Source organism: Notolabrus celidotus, chromosome 19 (assembly GCF_009762535.1).
Source record: "Notolabrus celidotus isolate fNotCel1 chromosome 19, fNotCel1.pri, whole genome shotgun sequence".
NCBI classification, from domain to species: Eukaryota; Metazoa; Chordata; class Actinopteri; order Labriformes; family Labridae; genus Notolabrus; species Notolabrus celidotus.
The window spans coordinates 22,741,374-22,757,203 of record NC_048290.1 but is presented as its reverse complement, the minus strand read 5'-3'; the positions used below and the strand labels follow the sequence as shown (position 1 = coordinate 22,757,203).

Below are 15,830 nucleotides of genomic sequence, written 5' to 3'. Positions count from 1 at the left end.
CACATTTTGGCCAGGGTAATGTTATTTTCTCATATGACCATATATGGACCACAAGGTGGATATGAATTGCCATGTTTCTGACATGATAGTCAGGCATCAGTGTTAGCATTTTGTAAATATCCAGTAGCCCTAAGGTATCCATAATTTATTGTTGATTTTAGTCAATATTAGACCTGAATTTACATAATGAACTCAAGCTGCAACCTTCGGCATCAAAGTATAAAGCCCCTGTGGAAGTGTTATAAACTGCAATTCATCGAGCATTCGCCTGAGGCTGGCTGAAGAAACACCAGAAACCACATAGACACCAATTTTGAAAAAGACAATCCTTGCAAAAAACTGCTTTGGTCTAAGTAGTTAATTTCTCTATCAGCACACACTGTGCGAGGGGTGAATTTTTTTCTAGAGAATATTAAGATTACAAGTTTTGCCAATTTAAGGACACGCCTGATTTGACGGACAGGCTGGAACACTGTAGCTGTTGGTTAGGAGGCTCAAAGCCCGCCTCTTTATGTCACAATTTGACGGGTTGAGATCCGCATTGCCAATATGGCTCCTGCCAATGACTAGTTATCAAAACAGCACTCAGGAGCAAATGGGTGATATCACAGATACTACGTCCATTATCTATACAGTCTATGAGTGTACCTCAAGCTGTACCAAATAAGACCAAGAATTCAGAGTATTAACAGGAAAGTTATATACAAAATAAAATGTGTAATGGGACACTAAATTAACAAATAAGTAAGGTCAATTTCACAGTCTGGCGCATTAGTCAGACTATACACCCTCTAAAGAATGAAGGTTTGAAGCACTCCCACGTTGGTTTTACATTTTGAAACAAGAGGCTACAGTCTCTTCTTATACAGACCATGCTCCAGGGGTGCTCTCTTTAAACGTTCCAATATGAAACACTGGATGATGTGTTCTCTCTTGGTCTTTAGCGGTTATTCAAATGAAGTCTTTTGGGAACTTTTACTTAGTCATGTCTCTTTTGTGGACCAGCTATAAACATAATGACATCTGATATCGGACAAGGAGCCACAAGTAGACACATGCTTTCATTTGAAGTCACAAGACAAAGGAACCAATGTAGTTGGGTTAAAAATTTGACAATGTAAGGAAGTGAAGGAATAAAGTATAGTTTGATGGAAATACTGAAACAAAATACAAATACAAATACACAACTGCTAAACTGGAGTACAGTACAGAAGTTAACATACACCACTTTTGATTGCAAACAGCTGCTTCGGTTTCTGGTCACTCTGTGTATTTTGAGAGCATAAATCCTCATTAATTTACTGCAGGCACTGCAACAGGAAGGCATAATTTATCTGACTATGCCCTGCACTCGCCCTTGTTTCTGCCACTCTAACTGTTATTTAGAAGTCATAATAGCATGTCACAAAACCTGATCAATAATGATCTCAGCCTAAAAGACATACCACTGAACACACACACACACACACACACACACACACACACACACACACACACACACACAAACACAAACACAAACACAAACACACACACAAGATTTTAGCATTTTCTGAGGGGAACTTGTTTCAGTGATTCCGATAAAAGGCTGAGGAGTAATTACATATGCATGACAGATGTCAAAGCAATGCCCCTGATACTCGGTGATTAATGTGAAATATGAGCTTGACACTATCTCTGCACTGAAAATGAAATGTGATAACTTTTAAAATATGAATCCAATTTAAAAGCATGATATTCTCCTCCCCTCAATCACCATTTTTTTTTATGTATAATGATTTCACTGGGCAGCTGTCATGGTGCTGGCAATTCAATTTCAGGTAGGATTTGCAGGAAATTGCTTTTATTCTTGACTCAAAGTCTTCCAGGTTGGGATTGAAAGCTGTGGTTTGGGTCTCCGAAATAATTGTTTAGCCTACATAATGTATTTAATGAGCTCCTTTTGCCATTTAGCAGATGCATGGATTCAACAAGGTGCTGTAAACATTCCCCAGGGAGGGTTTGTCCATGCTGACTCCATAGTGATGCATTCACTGTGCTATCAACACATTCCAAAGAGGCTCTGTTTGCTTGAGATATGAGGGGTGCAGGAGCTGTGGAAGGAAAACTGGGGTCACTGTCATGCTGCAAAAAATCTTGAAGCAATGTGTGCCAAGTGGCATGGCACATTTCTTGTTGCATGTCTCCATTTGAATAAAAACATGTACATCATGAAGGCCACACGCTGACCCTGACACCAGCATGTCAGATTGAGCTTCATTTTTTCCACCTCTCAGTCCTACAGTTCTGTTGATGGCACACATAGCCTCATTTTCTTGTTCCTTGCCGACTGGAGTGGAAAGTGGCATAGTCCGTTGCTGCTGTGGCCCATCCAATTCAAGGTTAAATGATGTGTGCTTTCTGATGTGTCCTTCTGCGCACTGCTGTTGTACTGAGCTGTCATTTATTTGTGGCCTATTAAGTGGGACAAGTTTTGCCTTTCTCCTTTGACTTGGCACCCCAGCCACTGATGTGCTGATTCTAGAGGCAGCAAGTCACATCTTGAGGTCTCAGTCTTCTAATAGCATCACTTCTCTTTTATGGTATCTGTCATGTTCAGACGTGAGCTGTTCAGTTTAGAGAAGAAACAGTGTGAGTATTAATTCAGACTACTGTCAGGGTTAGTTACTGGCATTAGTATGTGCTCTTTTAAGTCCTAAAAAGACACGCAAAGAGACATTGAAAGAGTTAAATTGCAAAACGATATTCAAAAAACATACATACACTATCAGCTCACACTTGAACCAGACACAGTGGCTAATTATGTCAAGATATTTGTGTTCCTTTGACTGCCCTCCATTGCAGCTGAGCAGCATGATATTTTGTAGTTTCTTTTTTTACACTAAAGGAGTGATATTTTTTTTCTGAACAAGAGAAAGAAGGAAACTGTCCTCAGTTTTTATGGATAAGAGGAAAACACTCATGCAACCTTAAACACTCACCGTTGACCTGTGTAAGCTTCTGAGTAAGAATATGGCGTGTTTTTCAGGAGAGAAAAGCCTGAATATCACAGAAAAACTGAGGCGTAAATGCCCTGCAGATTGTTAACATGGCCCTCTCAGAAAATAAAGGAGCATTTTTGCCCAGAGGACTACTGCTAGATGGATGTTTTAGTCTTGCAGGAAACTTGACTCTGTATAGTGCATGACAACCCCAGGAGGGCAACCATGTCTGGGATGCTCAAAGTGGAGTGTCTGGAGCGGGCAACCACAGCAAGTGAGGAGTCGCTTGAATCAAACGTCTTGCCCAATTTAGCTTTCAGTTTAAGAGCAGCTGAACCCCTGAACTTTATCTGCATGTTTTATAACTATGCTTTTATTTACGCCTGACTCACTGTCTGACTCACTTGGCTGCTTAAATTGGAAGGAACCTCTGAGATACCAAGTCTCTCTATTTCATCTTTATTGCCCCAGAAATAGATAACTATGTATCTAAATTAAATTATCAGAGAAAAGAACAACATTCCGTGTTGTTTGTAAGAGGAGGCGAGGGTTGTCAGATTAATTTAAAAGAGATGGGAAGCTATGTTTCAGTGTCCAACCAAGAAATGTACAAGGATGTGACTGTACTCTGTCCTCCTCAAAGGCTAAAAGGATAACACACGTCCTCTTATGGGGTTCAAATACTTAGTCACCTTTACTGACAGTCATTTGAATTGGTCAAGTGAGAGGGATTGGTATAAAAGCTTTTCTTCTGATTATGCCTTTCTATTCTTACTGGCACAAACCAGAAGGCCACAGACATAATGTATGCTCCCCAGAGGATAAACCTGAAGACATTTGAGCACCATATACTTTAATGTATGGCCACAACTCTCCACTTTACCAATGTCATAACTCAACTATATAATCACGTGGTGCCATTTTGTTCGAATAGTCATGGTCCCAAATGAATCAAAGATATTTTATGACCTCCTCACTTTTCCTGTAATGCAATCAACAGGTTGACATTCCTGTTCTTTTGCTAAATCTCACTTTTACTGTGAAATAACTGCTTTGTGATTGAGTACAGTTTGTATGAGCATTCATGGTCCCAGATGATGAATCAAGGACATTTTAAAACCCTCTGACTTTTCTAGTAATGCCACTGGCAGGTTGAAATTCCTGTTTTTTAAGCAAAAATCTCTGAGCAACAACTCACTGGACTGCAATGGTATTTGTACAGGCATTAATGCTCCCCAGAGGATAAACCCTACTAACTTTGGTGACCCATGAAATTCATCTACAGGACGCCAACTCAGACATATATAGTGAAATACTGTGCTAACATTTGAAAGATTGTTACCACATTTTGTCCACACATTCGTGGTTCCCAGATGATGAATACTATGATGTTTTATGATCCCCAAACTTCTTCTTGTAATTATAATAGGTTGTTTTAGTGGAATATCCCAAAAACTATTGGCTGGCTTGCACTGAAATTAGACACAGGCATTCATGAAACTCAAGAAAATGCTTCTGATGAGTGCTATTAAAAAAGTAGTAACATGTTGACAACTTAAAGTAAGGTAGTAAGCATAAGCCCTGTTAAAAAATGGCATTCTGCTTTAACTCAATACCCTAGTGCAGCCTCAGAGAGCCTCAAGTATAGATGTAGATTCTTATTCTTGTTACCAAATATAAACTTCATCCTTTGGAGGGATATGTTTCTCGGCACTGCACATGTCAGACATCTCGTATTCCTGCTGAGCGCTCACAGGACCTCTGTCTCTCCTGCCAGACTGTTGATCAATTAGAAAGAGCGACAGAGAGTCAGACAGATTGATAGGCAGACAAACAAACAGAGAGATATGCATGCAGACTGATGATAATGCAGAAGCAGTGTAATGCAGTTTCTATTTGGAACCTGTTCTCCCCACTTCCCCCTTTGCTGCCACCACACACGCACACACACACACGCACACGCGCACACACACACACACACACACACACGCAAATAGGCCTCAGTATCCTTCTAATTTTAAAGATAAACATCACAGAGTGAAAATAGGATTGGAAATTAATCACAGCTTTAAATAATATCACCTTTAAGCGTATCCTTCCCCCTCATCCACAGTCCCAGGTAGCTGAAGTTACTCTGTAGTATAGAGAAGAGTATGAATGATGACAAATGGCAAAATATGATTTGCACACAAAGCAGCGGTTTGGGGCAGGAATTTTTTTTTTTTTTTACAACAGTGAGCCACAGAGACACAATGAATGGTGACGATGGCAGTGTGTGCCACACAATAAAGCTGCTTTCCATCGCTTTGGGCACACTTTACTGCTGCTCTTGATATCAGTATTAAAAGTGATTTGCAGCACCGTATGTGGCAAGGAATCAAAACTTAATTTAGGCAGATAAAGATGCCATTTGGGAGGGAGATAAAGTGCTGCATCATGGGAGATGTGTTCCCCGGCCTGCTCTCAGCTCCTCACCCTTACAGCGCCCTCAGATTTACTAGCTCTTTTTTCCTGCTCCATAAAACAGCAAATCTGCTCGCCAGGCGACACAGGCAAATGTTAATGGATTCATTTGTCAAGAACCTTCCACTTATTTACAGTCCTCTTCCATTACCGCTGCTCCTCCTGTAAGAGCAAAACCAGTGGCCAAAGTCAAAATATCGATTCCCCTGTCCATCACTGGTGTGAGTCACCCTGTAAAGCACACAACTCCAAAGACACTGCTGCCATCAGAGTTGTGTTTCAGTGTGATGGTTACGAAAGAAGTGTGCAAGCTCTTTTGGAGGATGGGAAGTTCTCTTGGCAAAAATAATAAACACATTGTATGATATTGTTTTGTAAAAAAAAGCATCCCATTTTGAGTTTAGTTTATACTATTTTTATTATCTGGAAGTAACTGTGAAGGTCATGGTCACACTGCTGAAATTTCTTTGGTTAAGAAACTCAGAAATAATTTGCTGGCCTTTTAAAATTAATGAACTTTACACAGCCGGTGAACATGTCAGCATGGGGAATGCTTCATTTATTTATTATTTTCTGTTCCAGATAATGTTCGGAGTAAGGCACAGGGTTTTTAATATTTCACATGGGGCATATCTTGCTGAGAGAATGGTTCGGGGCAAAAGGAAAAAAAATGGAATTCAAACACAATACACCAGCACACCTGAATGTAAAACAGTTTTACTTAAAATTAAATTTCTATTGAGCTTCCATGAGGAGTCTGAACAAGGCTCATTAGAGCTGTTTGTGCGTACCTCATATACAGAGCTAAGTGTATTGGCTTTGATTATATTAGCATGCTGCAGCTCTTCAGACCACCAGTGATGCTCCAGCATGGCTGCTGACGCAAGCCAGATATTGACCCCTTGCACAAACCACTGATAGTTCAGACTCCTCATCCGAACACTCACCCTGGAGCAAGTTGAGAGTCCTGCTGTGCCACCAACCAGACACCCTCCTTCCTCAACATATCGTCTATATTCTCCACTGCTCAGATTTGGCTGTAGTTGGCCTCCACAGATCAAAGCTGCAAACTCCACCTTGTTTGGTATCCATCCAAACCTTTAGATCAGATCTGAGCCAGGGAGGAATCAACATTTGAACAGAAATCTCGCTAAAAGACCTATAGCTGCTCATACAGCAGCAGTAAGCCGAGTCATAGTAGTAGTAGGACTTCATTATACCCTCTTGGGTATATCTCTTTATCGCGGAAACATCAAAAGCAATGTAAGACGCAGTGGCAAACATAAGCAGGTCACATATAAACCAACCGCTCATACATATGCACAGCTGATTTACAGACTCTAGGCGGCAGCTAGCAAAAACACTTGTGTTAAGCTTGGTCCATGAATATAAAAATAAACTTGTTTGTCAGCTGCGTAACTGTTTTCTCCAAAGTAAACGCATGTCATTACGCAATAGGTTGTCATCTGCTCAACTGTCTTCTCTGGTACTACTTGTTTATATGCTGCAGGGTTCATTCATTTTTCACTCCATGAAGAGCATCCTTGACTGTTGGTATTTCAGCTAAGCGGAGAATACAACAATATCTAGTGGCTTTTGCAGGATGCCTGTGATTCATTGTTTAATAAACATCAAGTACATCCTTAAAGTCAGTATTTACTCTCTTTCCATGGCATGCTGTGACTCAAAACCCAAAGAGAGTTCTGCATGACCTTGTAACAGTCAGAATATAATTGGGTTATACCTGGTAGCGCCACAAGGTGGCGCCACCTTTCTGAGTAGGCCGATGGTATACAGAGGAGTTGCTCCTCCTGAGCCCGGGAAGTTTTGTAGAGGAGTGAGACAGAGACGCGCTCTCAGTCTACTCATCTAGTGACGAGCTGGTGTAAGCTGTACCTATCGTTCTGTTTGACATGTGTGCTGAACAACTATAGGGCCGTGGAGACCTGGCTTCGTAAGGTCGACTGTCTATCTCTCTGTTTAATAAACTGCCGTGGGAAACCTCAATTCTTATCTGTCGAGTCTGTGAGCTAAGTGGCTATCCGGAGCGGCTAGCTCTCTCCACCTACACCAGCTAACGTTACAAATGGCGCCCGAACATCTTTCTCTGGACCTTCATTAAACACCCTAACATCGCGGACGGACCGGACCGGACGGCTTCTGCATTTCTCCACCGTGTGAGTCCGTGTGAGTGGATTTTTGGCCGTTTTCCTCACCCGAGATTGTGCTACATCTGAAGGTATTAGCTTCTGGAGCTACATTGACTGTGACTGTGCACGTTTGCTTTCCCGGAGCACCACTGTTTGCGACGTTGGATTTACGTTTCGCCTTGCCCTTCTGCTTACCGTCAAATAAGGAGTGTTGGAGCCGCTGCTTGTTCGCTGTGTGAGTTGTGTTTGCTTTTCCATCGCCTTCTTACTGAAGATAACTGTCGCGAGGGACACCAGTAGGAATAACACGGACTATTGGGATTAAAGGACCATTCGCGGAATTTTTCTCTGTTGGATTTTGCCTTTGGATTACGTTTTTAGCTCGCTTCTGACTGTCTGGAGATTTTTTTTTATGCCCTTTTTCCGGACGGTTTTGAACTTTATTACAAGTGTCTGGTCTGAGTGAGTATGAGATGCTGTAATAAGTAAAAAGGACATTCACGGAGTAATTACAAATGATGTATTGAGTTGATTTGCAATACTTTCTGCACATTTGTTCTGCATTTAACTATAGGTTTGGCTGAAATTGTTTTTACTCTTAAAGGATATTGTCTGTGCTACGGGATTTATAGTTTATGAGAAACATTACTACTGTACTACACTGTGTTAGTTCAGTTACTTTTGCTCTTAAACAATGCTGTAGTGTGAATTTGAAGGTGCAGCTCTGATATTCTCATAATATAATGGCATCTCCTCTAGACTTACAGACAGCTGAGACTGACCCCGACTCTGACATAGACATTGAGTCTCTCTTAGGACTAAATACTCCTAAACGTAGGACACCAGACCTTGAGCTACAAGTTAAGGACTTACAAGCAGAGGTGGACGACCTACGCAAATGCCTGCGAGAGTCACTAGACCTGCAAAAGGACTTGCTCAAACACTGGGATCGGATTGATAAAAGAGACCCTGACAGTCCTGGAGATCTACACAGATGTCCGATCCCCATGGCTGCTTCGACTCCATATGCACCTGCTGAGACTCAGTTTAAAGCCACGTTTCAAGATACAAAACCCTACTCTGAAACTCGGGCAGGCCACTCAGACTTTTATATGCAGCCACATACACACGATCTTACCAACACATCTAGGATGATTGCAGCTGCACTACATCATTCTAGGATGGAGCCCCCTGTGTTTGCTGGTGATGCTAAAATACATCCTGAAGAATGGCTACATGCTGTCAACACCTACAGATCTTCCATGAACTTGACCGATGTTCAGATACTAAATGAACTGCCACATTTCCTTGCAAGAGAGCCAAGCAAATGGTTTAAAGCGCTTAGTTCTCATGTTGTCACATGGGCACAATTCTGCCAGCTCTTCAGAACCGTCTTTCTGCCTTCTGACAACCAAGAGCGTGTCCTGAGGGGCATACTTGACCGTGTACAAGCCCCAAGTGAGCCCCTTCCTACATTTGTGGCCCATATGCTGAGTGAATTTAACAAATTGAAGAGCCCCCCCCCAGAACAAGAGCAAGTTGAGCTGATATGCAAACATTCTATGGAAAAATACAGAGTTGCATTGTACGGCGTGCCTGTCTGCTCAGTGATGGACTTGTTGCTCCGAGCTCACGAGGTCCATGCGGTCCTGGGTCCAAGTAGCCACCAACCTCCTCCTGTGCATCTCAGGGGAAACCAGACCACTGAGCCTCACTGCTTCAAATGTTCTCGGCCAGGGTTCACGTCTCGCACCTGCCCAAGCTGCAATGCGCCATCACATGTCTTGTCACCCCCTCGCCAAACATCAATGAGACCTGACCCCACCCCACCAGAGACTGGGCATCCAGACATAGGTGGACCAAGGGCTGAAACCAACTGTCCACCATCAGGCACCGCACCACCCCAGAGGCAGGCGGAAAACTTCAGGGGAGGGAGGACATTTCACAGAGGCAATCCTCCCTCCAGACGCTAGTTGAGCCTCACCCCAAAGTCAATACCCAAACGGACACTCCCTTACAAGACGAATGTGTTTTAGGCCATGTTGAGGACACTTATTCTCAGGCTTCATGGAACGCACCACTGAAAACCAAAGTAAAGTTTAATGCTTCTTCTGTGAATGCCACTCTTGACACAGGTGCTTCGCTTTCAGCTGTGCGAGCGGACCTGGTCCAGGTGAATGGTGCATATCCTCCCAAGACGCATCAGTGGGACGGCCCACCTGTAAACCTCGCGGACAGCGCCCCCTGTGTCCCTGATGGTGTCACTTGGCTGTCAATCGGCTTCATGGACAAGCAATTCTACCAACGCTTTGCCATAATCCACGATTTGTCGTCCCCCTTCATCCTGGGAATGGATTTTATGTCCAGAGCCTCGATAACCATTCACATCCCCTCCAGAACTGTGTTCATGGATGAAGTCCCATACCTTTTGGGGGATGATGAAGAGGAATGTGATGTTGAACGTTTTGTCAAGGAAGAGAGCATCATGTCCCTCGACACCCTGCATTCTTCTCTCATGGCAAAAGTTGCTGAGGCAAACCTGGATGTTGGACAGAGAGCAGCCATGTTCAATCTCCTTACTCAGTATGATGACAGTTTCGACGGTCATCTTGGACACACTTCGCTGTCTGAACATGTGATCAACACGGGTGATGCAAAGCCTATCCATCTTCCGCCTTATCGCTCTTCTCCTGCGAAAAAACAAGTCATCGAAGAGCAGGTAGAGCAGATGCTGCGCGATGGCATCATTGAGCCATCCACCAGCCCGTGGGCTGCCCCTGTTGTGATCATAAACCGGCCGAACACTGATCCAAGGTTCTGTGTGGACTATAGAGGCTTGAATCAGACCACTGTTAAGGACTCTTACCCGCTGCCACGCATTGATGAGTCTCTCGACTTCCTGGCAAGAGGGCGGTTCATTACAACGCTGGACCTAGCTCATGGATACTGGCAGGTGGCGGTTGCAGAGGAATCCAGACCGAAAACAGCTTTCGTCTCACATTGCGGTCTCTTCCAGTTCCGAGTGCTCCCCTTTGGGCTCTCCAACGCACCAGCGACGTTTCAGAGACTCATGAACACTGTCCTTGCTGGTCTCGTCTACAAAACGTGTGCAGTGTATCTGGATGACATTGTTGTCGCTTCCCCCACCTTTGAGCAACACCTGGTTGATCTGGAGGAAGTGTTGAGGAGACTCAAGGATGCTGGTCTCTCACTGAAGCTCAAAAAGTGTCAGTTTTGCTTGAGCGAGTTCACCTTTCTTGGCTATCGCATCACGCCCACAGGTATGAAGCCAGATCCAGATAACATCAGAGCTGTCATTGAGTTCAAAACCCCCTCCAATGTGAAACAGGTGAGACAGTTTGTCGGACTGACGGGATATTATCGCCGTTTTGTCCAGGACTATGCGCGACATGCTGAACCCCTCCATGCACTCACCAGGAAGGATGCCGTTTTCCACTGGGATGACAAATGTCAGGAATCCATGGAAAAGCTGAAAAGTTTTGTCACTTCTGCACCTGTCTTGAGATTTCCTGACTTTGCAAACCCCTTTTTCGTTCATGCCGATGCCTGTGACCTTGGCCTGGGAGCTGCCTTAATGCAGAGAGACAATGAGGGCAGAGAAGTGGTCATTGCATATGCGAGTCGCTCCCTCCACAAAGCTGAGCGCCCATACTCGACCCCTGAGAAGGAGTGTTTAGCTGTGATCTGGGCTCTGGAACATTTCAGACCTTATGTTGAGGGCCTCCATGTGACCATCTTCACTGACCACAGCAGCCTTAAGTGGCTTATGTCCCGCCCGAACCCCTCCGGCCGACTGGCCCGTTGGTCTCTCAGACTTCAGGATTTTGACTTCACCATCATACACAAGCCTGGTATACGCAACAGTGTGCCTGATGCCCTATCCCGAAACCCCCTACTGACATCTTGTGATACACCCACGGATCTGCTGCCAGAGCACGCTGTCATCGGCAGCTTGGATCTCCGCGCTCTGCCCCCAGTGCTGTTGGGAGATCGAACACAAATGAGACATATGCAATTGGATGACCCAGTCACAGGTCGGCTCCTCAGGGACCTTGAGCTGAGCCCACAGGCAGACACTGACAACACCCCGCTGTATGTTGTTTACGACAGCCTGCTGTACTACAAGGACACTAAAACCAGGTGCGGTTTGCATCCATTGAAACACCTCAAACTCTATGCCCCCACTGCACTCCGGCGCACCTTGTTAGAGTACTACCATGACCACCCCACTGCAGGTCACCTCGGTTTTTCTAAGACACTGGCAAGGCTGCGGCTCAGGTTCTTTTGGCCCAAAATGGCTGCAGACATTAAGCGGTATGTCACCTCATGTTCAGTCTGTCAACTCACCAAACCGATCCAGAGGACACCTGCAGGTCTTATGGTGCCGATCTTACCTCAGAAACCCTGGGAATACGCTGGAGTGGATTTTGTAGGACCACTGCCCCGAACGTCATCTGGTAATGTCTACCTGTTGGTCTTCGTCGACTATTTTTCGAAGTGGATTGAAGTGTGTGCTGTCAGGGAAGCGAATGCACAGGTGGCGGCGGGAAAGTTTGTCAGTGAAATTTTCGCCAGACATGGGGCACCAACCTACCTTATCTCAGACAGAGGTTCCCCCTTTGTGAGTGAGTTGTTTGAGCATGTAATTTCGACCCTTGGGTCTGTGCACAGGCTCACCACTGCCTACCACCCCCAAACGAATGCAACGGAACGAGTAAACCGGACTCTTAAAACTGCCATACGTGCCTACATTGGGGACAAACACACATCATGGGACAAGTTCCTCTCCCAGATCTGTTTTGCACTGCGTACTGCCCCCCATGAGAGTACAGGACTCAGCCCGTCCATGATGTTGTATGGCCGTGAGTTGGACACCCCACTCGACCTCATAACTCAACCTTCCTGTCAAGGCGTGGATGACCCCGGCGTGCCATACCCAGAGACTCTTAGGGCCACCCTCCAGGAAGCCCATGACCATGCCCGAGCGGCACTTGACCACAGTCACAACAGACAGAAACGCTACTATGACTTGAGACGCCGTGAGGCAAACTTTGCTGTTGGTGACCTTGTTAGGGTGAAGACCCACCCTAGATCTGATGCACAGGCTAACTTCACAGCTAAACTGGCACCCTTGTTCACGGGTCCGCTTCGTGTCAGTCAGAAACTAGGTGAGGTCAACTACAGACTCACGAAGCTGGACAGTGGTGGGGATGCTGGAGTTTTTCATGTCGTCAATTTACAGCCTTTCCACACTTGGGACTCCCTTTCCTCCTGCAGGCAGGCTGTCCCTGTGACTGCAGGGCAGGACGACCCTGACGCCTTGGATGTGCCCATCACCCAGGTCGACAGACAAGAACACACCCCTGCCGCAGACATGGACTATGAAGCACCTGATGACACTGTGTTTGCTCCGGAAATGAACTCTGACTCTGGAAACGACTTGACTTTGGCTGTGCCTGACCCAGACATAGGCACAGACCAATCTGGCAGTTATGACCTAAGACCGAGACGCTGCCCCCGGATCACCTCTGGTTGGTCAGGCAGTAGATGGACAAACTCTTTCCACACTGACAGACTTGACCTGAAATAGGCTGTTTTTGTTTGACATTTCATGTATGTTCCCTGAAATTGTTATTTGGTGCGGATCTCTTTGCATTCCTGAAAGTTTTCCGGGTAGTATGTTAACATTGATATTCTTAGCAAAGCTAGTTTTGCCACTGTTTGGGTTGGCTTACAGAGTTCAAAGGCTACCTTTGTATCCTTCGTTTGTTGAATAATTGTTTGATGTGCGAAAAGACAGGACACAGAGAGGTTCTCTAATGTGTTTTTCTACCTGGCCTTTTAAGAGTGTTGATATTTTTGTCTCATTTTATGCTGACAGCTGATGTGTGTCGGTATGCTAAAATGTCATGTTTTTACCCTGTGCGTAACTGCTAACGTTTCATTTGGTCTATGTATAGCAAAATGTTAAGTGCAGGTTGGTTGCTTCTTTGGCTGTGTACGGCTGGGGACAGCCTTATTATCACCAGGGGGGAATATGTAACAGTCAGAATATAATTGGGTTATACCTGGTAGCGCCACAAGGTGGCGCCACCTTTCTGAGTAGGCCGATGGTATACAGAGGAGTTGCTCCTCCTGAGCCCGGGAAGTTTTGTAGAGGAGTGAGACAGAGACGCGCTCTCAGTCTACTCATCTAGTGACGAGCTGGTGTAAGCTGTACCTATCGTTCTGTTTGACATGTGTGCTGAACAACTATAGGGCCGTGGAGACCTGGCTTCGTAAGGTCGACTGTCTATCTCTCTGTTTAATAAACTGCCGTGGGAAACCTCAATTCTTATCTGTCGAGTCTGTGAGCTAAGTGGCTATCCGGAGCGGCTAGCTCTCTCCACCTACACCAGCTAACGTTACAACCTTTGCGAGCTGTATAAAAGCTTCTGATTATCTTAGCTCACCTCAGCACAGAGGACAGATTGTCATGGCGTATACAGCACTGCAGCATCACACAGTCTGAAATCCACACATCTGTTTCATCCCCCTTCGTTTCCTCTTTCCCACTCCTTCTTTTTCCTTCTCCACAGTCCCCGCCTCCCATCCGGGGAAATGGTTTGGCCTTTCTGAAGTAAACAGGCATTAATCACTCCTTGAGAGGGAAGTGTCCAGGGGACAGCCCAAGGCATTTGAAGGGGGCCACACAGAGGCACATGGGACCAGGAGATAGATGCTGTAGGGGTGCGGGGTGTTATGGCCCCCTATGGGAAGTCTACAGCACCAGCTGATGGGGTCAGCATGTCCACCTTGGGTAAGTGTGTCAAGGACAGTGGAAGGAGGAGGTGGGACTTTGGGTCTGGGTAAACCACTCTGTAAACCGGAGCAAGAAGAGCCTTTGTTTCATCTTTAGTTTCTATTTTTCTCCTTTTCACGAGAGTACAAGGCGTTCGCACATGTGGATAGGCATAAATAATGAGTGATCTGTCATGAATATGAGAGGGAGTGAAAAAAAATTACACACTTTCACTGGTAAATGTCAGAAAAAGATCCACTGAGCACTGTGTACCACTTCTGCCTACAAAATTAAGATGTGGGTGCAGTACTATTTTGTCTTCTCTGACATTTGAAATCTCTGATATTTAACTCAGAAGTGACTTTTAACAAAATGGTCATGGATATGGCTTTAAAAAAAGAGTGACCCCTTTCAGCTAAATGACAACAGATATTTATGATTTGTTAGTTTTTGATGGTCTCTGATCATCATTAGTTCTAAGATGGATGAATAACACAATCTAACACAGTTTATGAACCATGAATGGCAATTACAATTGCCATTTGAATCATAATGACTTGTTCTTCTTGAGTGGCCCGATTAGATGTGTCTTTTTGTAGTGCTTATAAATATTATAAATGTTGATATTTTAAACTGACAAAAACTGAAATTGGCTTCTGGTTGGGTTGAACTTTAACTGTTATACAAACACTTAAACAAAGACACTTTTACTTAAAATAAGTGTGTTTGGATTTTAACCACCCATGGAAAATGTACCAGGTAAATAACAGATAACGAAAGTCCTACATCTGGCCCAGTCTCCAAGAAATGGTCAAAAATGCCTTCAGACTTTTCCGAATAGAAGAGTAAATGTTACTAAGTTCACCTCTAGAGGTCTGCTGTTGGAGAAAACGTTGGAGTAAAAGTAATACAATACAGTCAAGTTTGCCCCTGGTGTGGAGAAAATGAATAAAGTTCAAGGACCCTGTTGGAGAAAACATTGGAGAGAAAGTGATAAGATACTCTCAAGTTGACCCTTCCGGCAGATGAAATGTGATTAGGTTCACCTCTAGGTGCCTGTTGTTTGATAAAACGTGGAGAAAATGTGATACATTACCCTCAAGATTACCCTTACAGCAGAGAAAACATTGGAGAAAAAATTGTAAAATACTCTTCCAGTAAATTCACCTCTAGGTGCTTGCAATTTGACAAGACTTGGAGAAAAAAATATCACTCTCCTGTTCACCTTTCCAGTGGAGGAATGTGGCAAATCTCACTTCTGGGCCTTTGGTGGAGTAAAGTTGATAAAGTACCCTTTTGAATGCTCTATCAGAAAAAGTAACATGATAAAGTACCCTGGATGACAGTTGTTCTTCCAGTTGGGAAAATGTATTTAAGCATACCTCTAGATGACTGCTGGTAAAATCTTCTCAAGTCTGCCCTTCCAGTGGAGAAAAT

General features: G+C 44.4%; 1 long non-coding RNA gene across 1 annotated transcript in view; it reads right to left on the bottom strand.

The window, feature by feature from the left end:
- Positions 1-1,095: 1,095 nt before the first annotated feature.
- LOC117831526 overlaps positions 1,096-15,830 on the bottom strand; it is an 86,269-nt gene continuing 71,534 nt past the window's right edge. The window contains exons 4-6 of the long non-coding RNA XR_004635017.1: positions 5,061-5,112; positions 4,650-4,756; positions 1,096-2,603 (exon numbers count right to left, since the gene is read on the bottom strand). This is a non-coding gene — a long non-coding RNA (uncharacterized LOC117831526). The remainder of the gene's footprint in view (positions 2,604-4,649; positions 4,757-5,060; positions 5,113-15,830) is intronic.